General features: G+C 45.8%; 1 protein-coding gene across 9 annotated transcripts in view; it reads left to right on the top strand.

Moving 5' to 3' along the window:
• Positions 1 to 13,334, top strand: part of CHL1 (cell adhesion molecule L1 like) — a 607,847-nt gene that overhangs the window by 59,431 nt on the left and 535,082 nt on the right. The window lies entirely within an intron of this gene.

Here is a 13,334-nt window from a genome sequence, read left to right as displayed (position 1 = left end):
ACCTGCTTAGTATGGGCTATGATATCATTTACCTGATCTACTCCTCTGTAATTGGTGGGAGAGAAGGGAAAAAAACCCCAAAAATCTCTTTATGAAGTGCTCTGCCAATTTACCATGCCATAAAGGAGATATGCCATAGTTAGTGCTAAGGTCTAATTATGTAAATGACATCATTTAATAATCATTATTAAATCCCAGCAAGCTTTATTTCTTTTCCTCATTGTTGATGGTTGTCCTTGATAGGAAAATGTCGTGATGCCTATCATGAAAATTAATTTTAGTGGGGATTTCACACCATTGCAGGGGCTTGGAGTGCAGGAGGCCTCGGAGGCTGATTCCTCTTATCTTTGCAAGAACAAATGTTGTCCACAAGGAGAGCAGGGAGGGGAGAGAAAACTCTCACAGCAGCAAATATTTAATTAAAAAAAGCTGCTTGGGCCAACTAGTTGTGGCAGCAGCTGCTTAAACAGAGATCTGTCCTCTAAATAACTTCAGCTAAATAAAGGGAGGAAAAGCAGAGTGGAGGGGAAAGCTCTGAGGGCTTGTGCTGTAATTGCAGGAGTGGGTTTCATTTCTGCATTTTGGTTCCTCAGTGCCCATGAGCTCCTGCTCTGCCTGTCTGCAAAAACAAGATGCTTCAAGCTCTGGGAGTTTTACAGAGGAGAATGTCAAGAAAGCCAATGCATCACCTGCTGCTGTGTTTGAGATGTACAGGGTCTCATGAGGAAGGCTTTTCTGCCTTGTAGAATAAATCAGAGTTTGGTAGGTACAGAATCAGCTCTTTTCTAGCTTCAGACAACTAAAGGAGAGATATCTGTGTGTCTCCACTGCAGCAGGGCATAAACTACACCAGATTATCTTGGGATAAGGAGTAAAGGAGGAAGCATCATCATCTGAGATTCTGGATTTATACATGCGTGACTTTTCCAGATAATTTTAACCTCATAACTTCATAGCAATTAATACATTTCATTTGAAACTCAGAGGTTTTACAGCTCCTTAGAAAAACCTGTCTGGTGCCCTCACTGCCCCAGCCATGGGAGATTTCTGCATTTAATACCAGAGCCCTGGTGAGTTCCCTTTGCACTTTCTGCATCTGCCATGTTGTGTCCTGGGCTTCTAAAGGCTTCATGCCATTTATCAACCATGAAATGTTATTTATAATGACTTAATAACATTTTTAGGGAGTACCTCAGAGCATCCCACAGCTCCCAGCTGCAGCTCAGCTCCACAATGAATGTTTTTTGATCAAGCAGTTGGGCTGGGCAGGATGAAGGGTGTGATGTATCCTTGCATGGTCTGTGCCAGGAGAACTTTTGAAATGCTCAGATCCATGAGAGGTGAATCCATCAGTCTGTGCCATGCTCTGGGGGCATTTCCAGGCTCAGGGCTGCAGGGAAGGGGCAGAAGTTCAGTCAGAGACATTTCAGACACAAATGTATATATATATATATATATATATATATATATATACACACACACACTTGTGCATAACTGACTGCTCTCTGTGATATTTTTAGGGTTTTTTAGCCACTTTCTGGTTTGTCTTTATAAGGAACATAATTCGTTTTTGTGAGATAATTATTAGAGGGCATTAAGTTAATGCATGATGTGACACAAATGAGATATAAGCAATTTGACAACTTATTGACAATTTCTTTAATTTTTTTAAGAAGAAGGCAGAGCAATGTCTGTGATGCTGCAGGTGAGGTCTGTGATGCAGTTTTCATGCATGTGGCATGGAAAGCACTTCTCCCACCGTGCAAATCATTGATTCTGCAGGTGGGCTGGGGTTAAAGCCACCCTTGTTCTGAAGAACTTGGTGTTGTGGACAGAATGGGCGCTGAAATCCTGGTGCTGCCTGTTTGACATTCAACTTGAGGCTTCCCCTTGCAGTTTCACATAATTTCAGCAGATTTTAATTGTTCATGCAGAACTTTCCACTCCTGATATTTACTTGCTGTATTTCTGATTTGATTTTATTTACTTTAATTCCCAGCAAGGTGGAATGGAGTTTTTTTCCAAAACTGGGGGATGATAATGGGTTTATGCTCAATGTTCAGAAAGTCACATCATGGGGAACCAGCAGCAGCTCCAGCTTTTGAAACAAAGATGTCATATTTGGTGATGGGATTTAGGTGGGTGGATTTTAATGTTGCCATTTGTCCTGGTTCAGGGCAAATTTTGGTTTCTTCTCTCCCCCCTTCACTCTCTGGAACAAGTCTTAAAGGTGCAAAACTTATTATTCAGCAAAAACAGAACAGAAAACTGGGGATAAAAGGATCATATAGTCAACCCAAGACCCCATGGAAAGAAAAAACAGAAGTAGAGGAAAAGCAGGCACCTAAATTTCCCTTTAGTTAGTGGGATTTCCTCTGGGTTGTTTCTAAACCTTCTTGTGTGTTCTTGGGAGATACTTTACCAACCCCTCAGGAGCTGAGGGAATAGATTTAGTTCTGCTCAATTTCCTTCAAAACATTTTCCCTGGGTTCTGGGTAAACAGGTAAATCATATTTTTCCCAAGCAATCCTGTTTTCCCGAGGCTTTCAGGCTGTTTGAACAGTGTGTTTTGCTGCCTGTGTTGCTTCCTCATTGTTTTCTGCTCAGCCACCTAGCTGGAGTCAAATTGTAGCTCTAAAAATCAACTGTGCCTTAAAACACACCCTGGGCTTGTGGTGTGCCTGATGGAACCTCTCCTGTGATCACCTGAAGGCACTGACAGCTGCTGCTCCGCACCCTGCCAGTGCTGAAAGGGATGATGAATGTGGATCCCAAGGAGAGAAAAGCAGAATTACAGAGTCTCTTCCCTTTCTTTCACAGCTACAGCAGATATATTCAATATATTGTCAGCCAGCTGTCTTCAGTGTGCTTGATGGATGTTTTGATTTAGTGCCTTGGAAAAAAAGAAAAGGTATTAATGGAGAAAAGCAACTGTTGCAGCTAGAAAATCATTGGGGTTTGGAGTGTTTTGAATGATGCTTTTCCCTTACAATGGTAAAACTACCAGAGCAAGTGCAGAAAATTGCTGCTGTGCTCAGAAATAATCCTCACCTTATCAACAACTTGATTTCCCTGAAAGCTTTGCCAAAAAACATTTCCATTAACAGAAGCTGTAGGAAGAAAATGATGACCAGATAAATGGCAGCATTATGCTGCTTAGGAGAATGTCTCAGGCACTCCTGGTATGATTCTGAGCTCTTTCCTCCCTGCAAATCCTGAGGAAAATTTGTCCCATCTTCCTCATGAGCCTCTAAAAATGAGCTCCTAAAAAATGCAGGTGAACCAAGAGTGTCTGAGCTGGGTTGGCTCAATGTGTGTTTTTGGGGGTTTTGTTGAGCTGTGAAGTTCTTCATGGGAAAAGGAAATTGTTGGAGATTCCAGGTGAAAACAGGGAAAGTAGGAAGTGCAGAATCAGATGAATTATCCATGAATCTCTAATGCCATCCTGTTTGCCCAGCTACTCAGATTCCTAATGCACAAACTGGGCCAAACCCTACAATTATTGCCATCAATCAATTCCTGTGGTGTTACTGCCGTGTGAGTCCCAAAGGATCCTCTTGTGGAATCAGAGCAGGATTCCCAAAGTGGGAGGTGCTGCTGGCTGCCCACAGAGGCACGTCAGGATCTCAGAGTGTTGTGGGTGGTGTTCCACTTATACCTTTAAACACTTCCGTGCAGTGTTTCTGAGAAATCACTACATTTCACTCAGTTTTTTTTCTTTTCTAAGTAATCCCTTGTACCTCCGGCAACGCAGAAAATGTTGGAAGCTTAATGGCCTTGACTTATCAGGAGAAGCAAGTGTGGGGAGATGCTCCAGGAAGCTGCAAGAGCTAATCTCTGTTATTACAGAGGAGGAGGAGAATCAGAGGCAGGCAGAGAGCACAGAGCCTGCCTGCTGCGAAACTCTCCCTGGTCACGAGTCACTGGCTGCAATTTAAATTAGGAACACGCAGTGTCCCAGTGACTTTCACTGCCATTGTGCTGAGAGGCAGGGTAAAACTGAGAGAAGGGGTTTGCTACACTTTTGGGGTCAGTTTTTCTTGGGGTTTACGATTTTTTTGTGTGAAGCCTGCCAGGATTTTTCTCTCGAGATCTTGGGAATCCACCGAGCATCTCCTGAGTCCCTGAGGCAGAGAAGCTCTGTGAGCTCTGTGCATTTTTCCTGGCACAGATGTGTCGCAGACATCTTTTATGAAAATCCTTTCCTTAGGATCTTTTTCCTCCTGAGAAGCTGAGAGGCCTCAGGAACAAAATGTAAACATTGATTATCTGCTGCTGTGGAATGCAACAGGTGCATCTGTGATTGGCTCATGTTGGTTGTTTCTAATTAATGGCCAATCACAGTCAGCTGGCTTGGACAGAGAGCTGAGACACAAACCTCTGTTATCATTCTTTCCTATTCTATTCTTAGCCAGCCTTCTGATGAAATCCTTTCTCCTATTCATTTAGTATAATTTTAATATAATATATATAATAAAATAATAAATCAGCCTTCTGGAACATGGAGTCAGATCCTCATCTCTTCCCTCAACCTGAGACCCCAGTGAACACGGTCACCCAGATGGAGCCGGGAGCTCAGATTCAGGGGCTTTGATATCTGACAGTATTGCCAGTGTTGTTGTACATCTGAGTGAGTTCACCTGCCTGGGATGCAGCAGGAAAAGATGATCCCTAATGGACTGAGTGGGAATAATAGCTGTTTTCTGCTATAGAGGTAATTTATTTGCAATTAAACCCCTTTCCCCCTGCTCATTAGCAGCACAGGGTACACAAACCCAGGCTGTGAGAATCAGAGAATCCCCAAGTGGAGCCCTCGGTGCCCTGCAGTGGTTTCTGCCATTGTCAGGTGATTTTCCTGGCACTGGGATGGTTCCTGTGCCTGGACTGGAGCCCATCAGGGGCTGGGTGTGTAATTTTTCCCCCTCCTTTGCCACCTGAGAGAGTTCAGGGTTCCTCCCATGGCAGAATCCCTGGGAGCCCTTGGCTGTGGTGCCTTTGGAGGGTGCTTTGTGCTGTTCTCCCTGAGCTTTGTGCTGACTGAACACCCTCAGCAGCCCCAGGCTGGCACAGCCCTGCCTGGCACCTCCCTGCCCGTGTTTCCCAGGCAGTGCAGCTCTCCTGGCTCTGGGTGTGCCCAGGCTGTGCTCCAGGCAGGAGCTGGCATGGCTCAGACTGGCTCTGGCATGTGCTGGGCTCCAGGAGAGCCCTTCCAGGTGAGCCAGGGCTGCTTCAAGGAGGTGTTGCTCTCCTAGAACTCACGTTTGTTTGTATTAACAGGAGAAAGCTCATGATTTTCCCATTATTATGTGTTTTGAAAGGGGCAGGATGAGAGTACAAGAAGCAGGCACCTTTGCAAATTCATGTTGAAATTTTGGGGGATTTGCATCACCTCTGTTGGCAGAGGCTGTCGTTGGCAGTCTCATCTGAGCAAACTGCAGCCTGCTTTTATTTCTTTTTCTTCCCTTCCCTTTGTGCCTGGCTGCCACTGCCTCATCCCCATCACCCACCCCACCTGCTGCTGTCCTTTGCTTTGTGCTTCATGCTTGACCTATGAGCTGAAATGCTAATGGCTGTTGAAAATCTCAATTAATACAAACCCAGTTTCAGCCAGAAATGTGCTAAACTCGTTTAGGAGATGTAGCATCTCCAGGAAATGCAGGATGGCAAAAGCCTCAGACAACAGCTGAATTTTTAGCAGGCTGTGCTGTCAGGTGTGTCTGCAGAGCTCAGATCTGGGCTGGTTTGTGGGCAGCAGGGAGGGTGATGGTCACTGTGTGTTTGTAGGTCATGGCATTCCTGTGCTGCAGCGTTATCTCCTCGTGCTGGAGGAATTTCTGTGTTTTCATTGGTTAAAACAGGAATGATGTGTGGCCAAGCCTTCAGGTGGAGGGGATAAACCAGACACACGAGGGGGGATTAGGCTGCTCTCACATCTCTAAGTGTGCACATGTAAAGCCAGACCCTTATTTTATGGTGGCTTGTCCAGGAATTATGCAAAATGCACTTTATAGTGCAGTGGAGGAATACAGTCTAAAATTTCAGCATGGTACTTTTAATTCCACTCTAAATACCTTAGGAACTTGCTAATTAAATACTTGTGGGTTTCTCAGAAGGCTGCACAACATCTCCACAAGCAATTTGTGCTGCAGGATGTGGTACATCCACCTCGAGTACACTACATTAAATCCAGATTTTCCCCTGAAAGAGAGGTTGGTGCCACAGTAGAACTGGAAGAAGGATTAAAGGAGATGAATGTAAAAATATGGATTAATTCCCACTCAGGAAAAGATTGTGTCTAGTGACCTAAACTTGTGTGTCACAGGAGCTGCTGTGGTGGCTCAGTGCTCAGAGCTGCTGCCCAGTTAACCCAGTCTAAAAATGAACTGGAGAAGGAGCAGTTTTATGTGCAGTGAGGATGGGCAGGGAAGCAATTAATTAAAATAAAAAGGTACTTAAATATATGGAGGAGAGGTATTGGTATTAAAGAGCAGATCTGGTTCAGAAAGTCCCCAGACAGCTGCAGGAGGACAGAGCATTTCTGTTCTCCTCCTGGCCACTGTGGGGTCACCTGGTGTCCCATGTCCCAGCTGTTCTCCTCAGATCAATCCAGATGTTGCTGTTTACTCACCTATTGGAGAACTTCCATCAGGGCAGAACTTGGTGCAGGTTTGTGTGCTCCTGCTGGAAGGAGGGACCATGGGGTTATCTCAATTTTCTGGGAAGTGCCATGTCAGTAATGTCATCACTAAAGTTTAATGAGGTGTCCATCAGCAGCAACAGCCCATCCACAGCTCACATTTATTTATTCTTTGGGCCATGAAGGGGTTAAAGCAGGTATTGATTTCCACTCTGGGGTTTTGCAGGAGTCCTTATTGCTGTTCAGAGGCATTCTGAGGTTCCAGCAGGTCTGATGGGGCTGGCAAAGCTGAGTTCCTGTGTCTTTGCAGGTTACAAACCCCATTTCCTCATCTCTCCATCCGTGTGTGTGTAAAATCCAGGCAAAGCTCTAAGAAATGTGGTGCCTGTGCTCAGCGCTTCGGCTGCCAGATGGACAAAACCAATTAAATCAGCTCTCCCAGGTGCTGGGCCATTATGTGGGCACAGATATGACCAGGAGAAATCATTTATTGCTCCTTTGAGCCATTTCAGAGCACAGGCTGTGATCTGATGAGACTGGAGGGGATTGTGCCTCAGGATTTTGCTGGGAGCGGGGAAGGCAGTGTTTGTGGGATTGGGGAGCTGCTGCTGGCTGCCTTCTCCTGGGGTCACACCCTTGGATTCCAAGATGCTCATGCACCTCTTGATTCCCCTCAGCTCAGGGCAGATCTGCAGCACCAGAAATTGGGTTTACACAGCATCAGTGCAGCCAGGGGACAGCACCATCTGTCACCCTGCCCAGCCCCAGACAGCCAGCACCTGGCAAGCTGGCCTCCCAAATTCCTTGTTTATTCCTTAAAACTTTGGCCATGGGGAATTAATTATATCGTGCTCCTTATTGAATTGAATGTTTTGCTGCTGCGTTGTGCTACAGCCTTGTGTACATATTTCTTTGTTGATTATGTTCATTCTATTTTTAGAGTGGTTTTGGGGTTTGGAAACTGGAAGACTGATGGATTACAAAATTGGGGAGGCACAATAGTTGCAATCACAGTTGAAACACATACATTTTGTGAAATACTGTTGAAGTTGTGTAATTAGACTGCAAACTTTTCCTTTAGATGTGCTGTCCAATAATGCTTGTGAAGTCCTTGGTAAGATAAATAATGCATGGACTTTTCTCACTAAACCTCCTGAGAGTGGGATTGCATCTAAACCAAAAATATCTCTGTGCCTGTTGTGTGCTGCAGTGGCTTTGGAAATGCTTTGCCATGGAAGGAAGAGCAGCTTTCTGATTTGGGTGATTATTTTAATCACCTCCAGCATATGCATGGGCTGCTTTTTTAAGAACTGAAAACATCCCAGAATATGTGACTGGGGAAGAGTCAAGTGAAGGTTATCCTCACACTGACACTGGGATGTCAAAAAGCTTTTAGGGGAAAAGCAATGGGTGGCATTGACACCTGAACTAAAATGGGGTCCTTATGAATATTCCCTCTCTTTTCCAAACTCCTGAGTGACTCTGCACATTGGGGGGTTTTCAGGGGGAATAAAAGATCTATAGCTGCATAAAAACTGGCACTGGAGCAGCATTTCTAGCAGAAATGCAGCAGAAATCTCCACATTTCCCAGCTCATTGGTGAAGTAGGGAGATCCCTGAGGTGTGGAAGAGCTCTGAGGTGATGGATTCATTCTGTGAGCTCCCTGCCTGGCTCCCAGGGCTGCCATCCCCCTGCTGGGAGCTGCTCTGGGAACTCTTGGGAGCACATTTGGAGACATTTCCTTTCCTCACCTGCTGAATTTTCCATGCCCCAATTGCTGGAAAGCTTGGCAGTGGAGCCCCTGTGCTCTGTAGCACTGAACTCATCTTTCCTCCCTACATTAATGTTGATTTATTTCTCTTTTAATTTTAATTTTTTTTCTTTTTTTTTTTTTTTTTTTTTTTTTTGGGGTTGGGATTGAAAGTTCTTAAGTTCTTCAGACTGTATTTTGTGTATGGACTTAGATGTTTATTATTTCTTGTTTATATTACAGTTTTATAAATTGTGAGTTTTACGATATTTTATTCACAAGCTATAAAATGGTTTTGTATTTATTTCAGTAAGGTTTTTTAAGCAAAAACTATTTAATTAAGAAATGACACTTATTTTTACCTTTAATAACTAATTACTTATGTCTCGTAATGTGGGCTTTTTTGTTTAATTATAAAATACAACTTAAACTTTTGAAGAAGAAGGTAAAGAAGGACTAGTTATTGTTTTAAAACTTCTATTTTAGTTTTACATATATTATTATATTTTAAAACTTTTAGTTTTCTATTATGTGATATTACACACTTCTATTTAAATTATACATTTATAATCTTCATTTTATTATTTAATTTTGGAACTCTTCTCTATAGCTTCAGGTTAAATGTAGTGTTTTCTTGAGGGTCTGTGTTTTTCTATACAGAAAGTTTAAAATTCTCTCTCTTAAAATGAACAATTTCATGTGGAATCATTAAACAACAAAACTTTTATTTCTTCCTACCAGAAAGAAATGGTTTTTTCTCCACATTTTTTCCTGTGCTTCCATAACTGCGGCCACATGGGAGGCTGTAATTTCTAATCACAAATATTTACCAGTCCTGTAACATCCATGTCACTGAGAAATTAAACTTGCTTCTAGCTAATGAAAAGCTCAGCCAGGGGATTCACCAGTGTTCAGCTGTGGGCATCCATTACTTTCCTCAAGATTTGTGTGTACAGGACTTAAACAAGGAATATTTGAAGAGGGAACCAAAGAGCTGAGGTTGATGCCATATTTAGTAGTGCATTATAATTTCTCTTGGAAGTGGCAGACCAGTAATCTGGGAATTTTGGCTGTCATCCTGATACTATTTATGAGCAATTTTAATGCAGTAATTACATGTAGGGGAAATTCTTCACTAGGTTGATGAGATAAATGGAAATTTAATCTTTTTTTCTTGTTTGGTTGTCTGATATTTTTATGGCATCCTTCTGGAAGCAAGGGGATGTAATAAAAGAATCTGGAACTCCATTGCTCCTTGGAAATAGTGATAGTTTGAAAGATTTGCTCAGTGTAAGTTAAAGGCAGCTCATTAAACAAACAAATGAGCTGTCCTTAGAGCAATCAGTATTTACTATTAACTGAACAGCACAGTAAATAATGAATTGCAGGTAAGGAACTACAGATAAGTATTTGCAGTGAATTCAAATTACTTGACTTAAGCCTGAGGCAGAGAAAAGCAAATAGAAAGCCAGAAAGAGAAGGAGGAGAGGGGAAAGAAGAAGGGAGAGGAGGGGCTGCAAATGTAACATTTGTTGTAGAAATCCGTGTTCATTTGTGGTGATGAAGAAAGGTTTTCCTGGGCAATCTGGTGCCCCCATCCCTGGTGCAAGTGGTGCTGCAGTGAGTCCATCTGAGAGCAAAGGGGATGTGGAATTCCTGGGGAAAAGGAAAGGAGGTTGGGAGAGACCTTATCAATTTTTCCAGTACCTGCAGGGGGGTTGCAAGAAGGCTGGAGAGGGATTTTGGACAAGGACATGGAGGGACAGGACACAGGAGTGGCTTCCCAGTGCCAGAGGGCAGGGCTGGATGGGATATTAGAAATTAGGAATTATTCCCACCTGTGGCTGCCCCTGGATCCCTGGCAGTGCCCAAGGCCAGGTTGGACACTGGGGCTGGAGCACCTGGGACAGTGGGAGGTGTCCCTGCCATGGCAGCAGTCGGAGAAGATGATTTTTAAGGCTCCTCCCAGCCCAAACCCTCCTGTAATTCTGTAAAAAGCAGGACTCTGGGCCTGACCCAGATCAGAGAGCAGGGCTGATGCTGTTCCCAAGGTCAGGATTTTGCAAGTGGGTCCCTGGCTCTGTCCTACCCCAAGGACAGAGCTGTGCTTTGGCACCAGCGAGATCAAAACCTGCCCATGGCTGCCAAGTGCCTGCACAGCTCCCTCAGTCATTTCTCCAAATTACTTAGGCAGTGAAATTGTTCATTTGCTGGGAGCTGGCACACGTTGAGAAGTTTGGGTTTGGAGTTTAATCATGGTTGGAGTGAGAGATTGTTCTGCCTGGAGTTTGGGTGTGTGGCTGTGTCTGAAGGCAGGATGGATGAGCTGGCTGGGGGATATTGCTCATTAAGGAAGGGGCTTGGGGTGTGTTGGGTGCTGGAGGTGAGAGGGAAGGTTGGGGATTTAATCAGGAACTCTGCTGGGACAGCCAAAGGCGTGACAGGTGTCCTGAACACCCAAAGCTTGGCAGCCCTGTGTAAATGTCACCTTAAAAAGCTGAAGAGCTTGGCCCAGGTCTCTGCAGGGAGGATGAGCCTCACCTGGCTGAGCACCAGCAGAGCACAGAGCAGGGAGCAGGGAGTGGGGCAGGTCAGGGAGATGTGTGTGAAGTGTTGGCATTCCATGATCCCTGTCACAGCCTCTGCCACTCCCCCAGGGATAACAGACATAGGAGCACCAGGTTTATCTTGCTGGGAGGTTGTCACAAGGTAAATATCTCCTCAAAGAGCCTCTTGCTTGACTCCCATCACCCCAGGGCTGCTCCTCATGGAATCCCCTCCTAAAAATCCAACAGAGATCCAAGGCAGCTGCAGGGAGGTCCCCAGGTGGAATTACCTGCTGGGTGTGCACAAGCCCATCCCTGCTGCTCCCCCTGTGCTGCCTGCTCCCAAATGCTGCTGCTGCCAGCCCCCAGCATTAGTATTCAAGCCAGGGATAGGAGTGAGGTGCTAGACAGGCCGACTAATTACAGCAGCCTGCAGAGGCAAGGCGGGCTGTGCCACATGATGAAGGACATCCTGCTTCCTTGGAACGTTGCTGCTCTGCTGTGGCACTTCATTTAAAAAAATAAGAAAAAAATAAGGTGTGAGCTAATTGGTTTGGTTAAGGAATCGAGCTGTGCTCTAGTTTTTGGTTTTTTTCTTGGATTTAATCTGAATTTATACAATGCTTTGTGACACTCATCTAAAATGAAACTTGCTGTGACCTTAGCAAGCTGCACACCCTGTGTAATCCCAGCTCTCCTGCCTCTGGCTGCCATCCTGACCTGCCTGCTCCTGTCCCCAGAGCTGTCAGCAGATGGAGGAGAGGAGGCTCTCGCTGCCTCCAACATGCCATCTGCAGGCAGCAAGGCTGGGCAGGTTTTTATGAGCCTAAATTGCAATTCTGCATCCAGAGGGTTTTCTGTCAGAGCATCTGTTTTACTGCCATGACACAGATCCGGGGCTGAGCGTGTGCCAGGAGCAGGTGAGGAGGGGGACAGCCCCATCCTGCAGTGACAGCAGCCATCAGGTGGCTGCTGGCTGGGGCTGCTGCATGTCCTGTGTGTCCCCTGTGCTGTCACACAGCCCAGGTTTGGGCAGGCTGAGCTTTGGAAAGCTCCACTGCTCACAAATCAGAGCCAGGAGAACTGAAACTGAGGGAAGAGAGCTGCTGGTGTTGCCTGATTCTGGCTGATTTACACCCAGGATGGCCTGGGGGTGCCAGCTGAGCCTGTCCCCTGTCCCTGTCCCCTCCAGTGCCCTTCTGCAGAGCGGGGCCCTAAGCAGATTAGTCAGCTTCTTCCATCAGCAAATACTCTGGGCCTAAGATACTTAAAAGACATCTGGTTTTTAGCCTCATTTCTAAACAAATGAGGCTTATGTGATTATGGTGTCTGTCGCCTGCCCCTCGTTGGCCAATTGCAATCCCCAGCTGGGGGTTTTGGTCTCACAGATGTGAACTTCCAGCAACTTTCTGTGGGCTGGTATGAACAGAACTCGTCCTGGAGGGAGGGCCACAGCACCAGCTGTGAGAGGGAATGTGCTGGGGGAAAACATCTCAGTTTGCAGGGCAAAGCAGCCATGAGGAGAAAACCCCCATGGACTGGAGGGTGTGCCTGTGGGCTGAGCTCGGCCTCTGCCCCAGCTGTGCTAGGCCAGCCCAGCCATGCACGGTGCCACCTCCTGCTGTCCCCACATGCCAACTGCTCCTGTGATCCCGGGATTGCCTTTCTGATCCCTGGATTAAGGGGCTGGGATGTGCAAAGATACCAGAGCTGTGTGTGAGGCAGGCTCAGCTGGGCTGCCAGGGCACTGCCCTGGTGAGCTGTGCCCATAGAGCAGAGCAGGCCAGGCCATGCCAGCCCGGCCTGCCTGGTGGATCCATGGCTGCTGCACTGTGGCCTTGTCTTCAGAATTGTTCTTTCACAGTTATCCCGTCAAGTGAAGTCTGAATTCTCCTGAGACTGATGTCCCTTAGTGCTGTGAGAGGTGAACACAGCTCATGGTGGTTAATAATTCACTCAGGGACTGTGGATGGAGCTGGTGATCAGAATCCTCTGTGCACCCACTTTTGCAGAATCCCAGAGTGATTTGGGTTGGAAGGGGCCTTAAAAATCATCTTCTCTCAGCCTCTGCCATGGGCAGGGACACTTTCCACCATCCCTGGCTGCTCCAAGCCGCAGTGAACTGCCAGGGATCCAGGGGCAGCCACAGCTGCCCTGGGCACCTGTGCCAGGGCCTGCCCACCCTCCCAGGGAACAATTCCTCTCTGATTTTTCATCTAAATCAGAATTCTCTCCTTATCTTCTCTGTGAATTTCACTTAGAGCTGTACCTGTCTCCTCTTTGCAGCTACACAACATTTTTGCCCTGTCATTCAGAACCTAAAGGTGTCCAATGGAATGTGTAAAACCCACATAGAGCAGTTCTGGGACTGGGAGGGAAAAGCAAAGGTTTCATGTTCTG

The sequence above is a fragment of the Zonotrichia albicollis genome, chromosome 12 (genome assembly GCF_047830755.1).
Source record: "Zonotrichia albicollis isolate bZonAlb1 chromosome 12, bZonAlb1.hap1, whole genome shotgun sequence".
Classification (NCBI taxonomy): domain Eukaryota; kingdom Metazoa; phylum Chordata; class Aves; order Passeriformes; family Passerellidae; genus Zonotrichia; species Zonotrichia albicollis.
The sequence above is the reverse complement of the archived record's forward strand: the minus strand, read 5'-3'. Positions and strand labels throughout refer to the sequence as shown.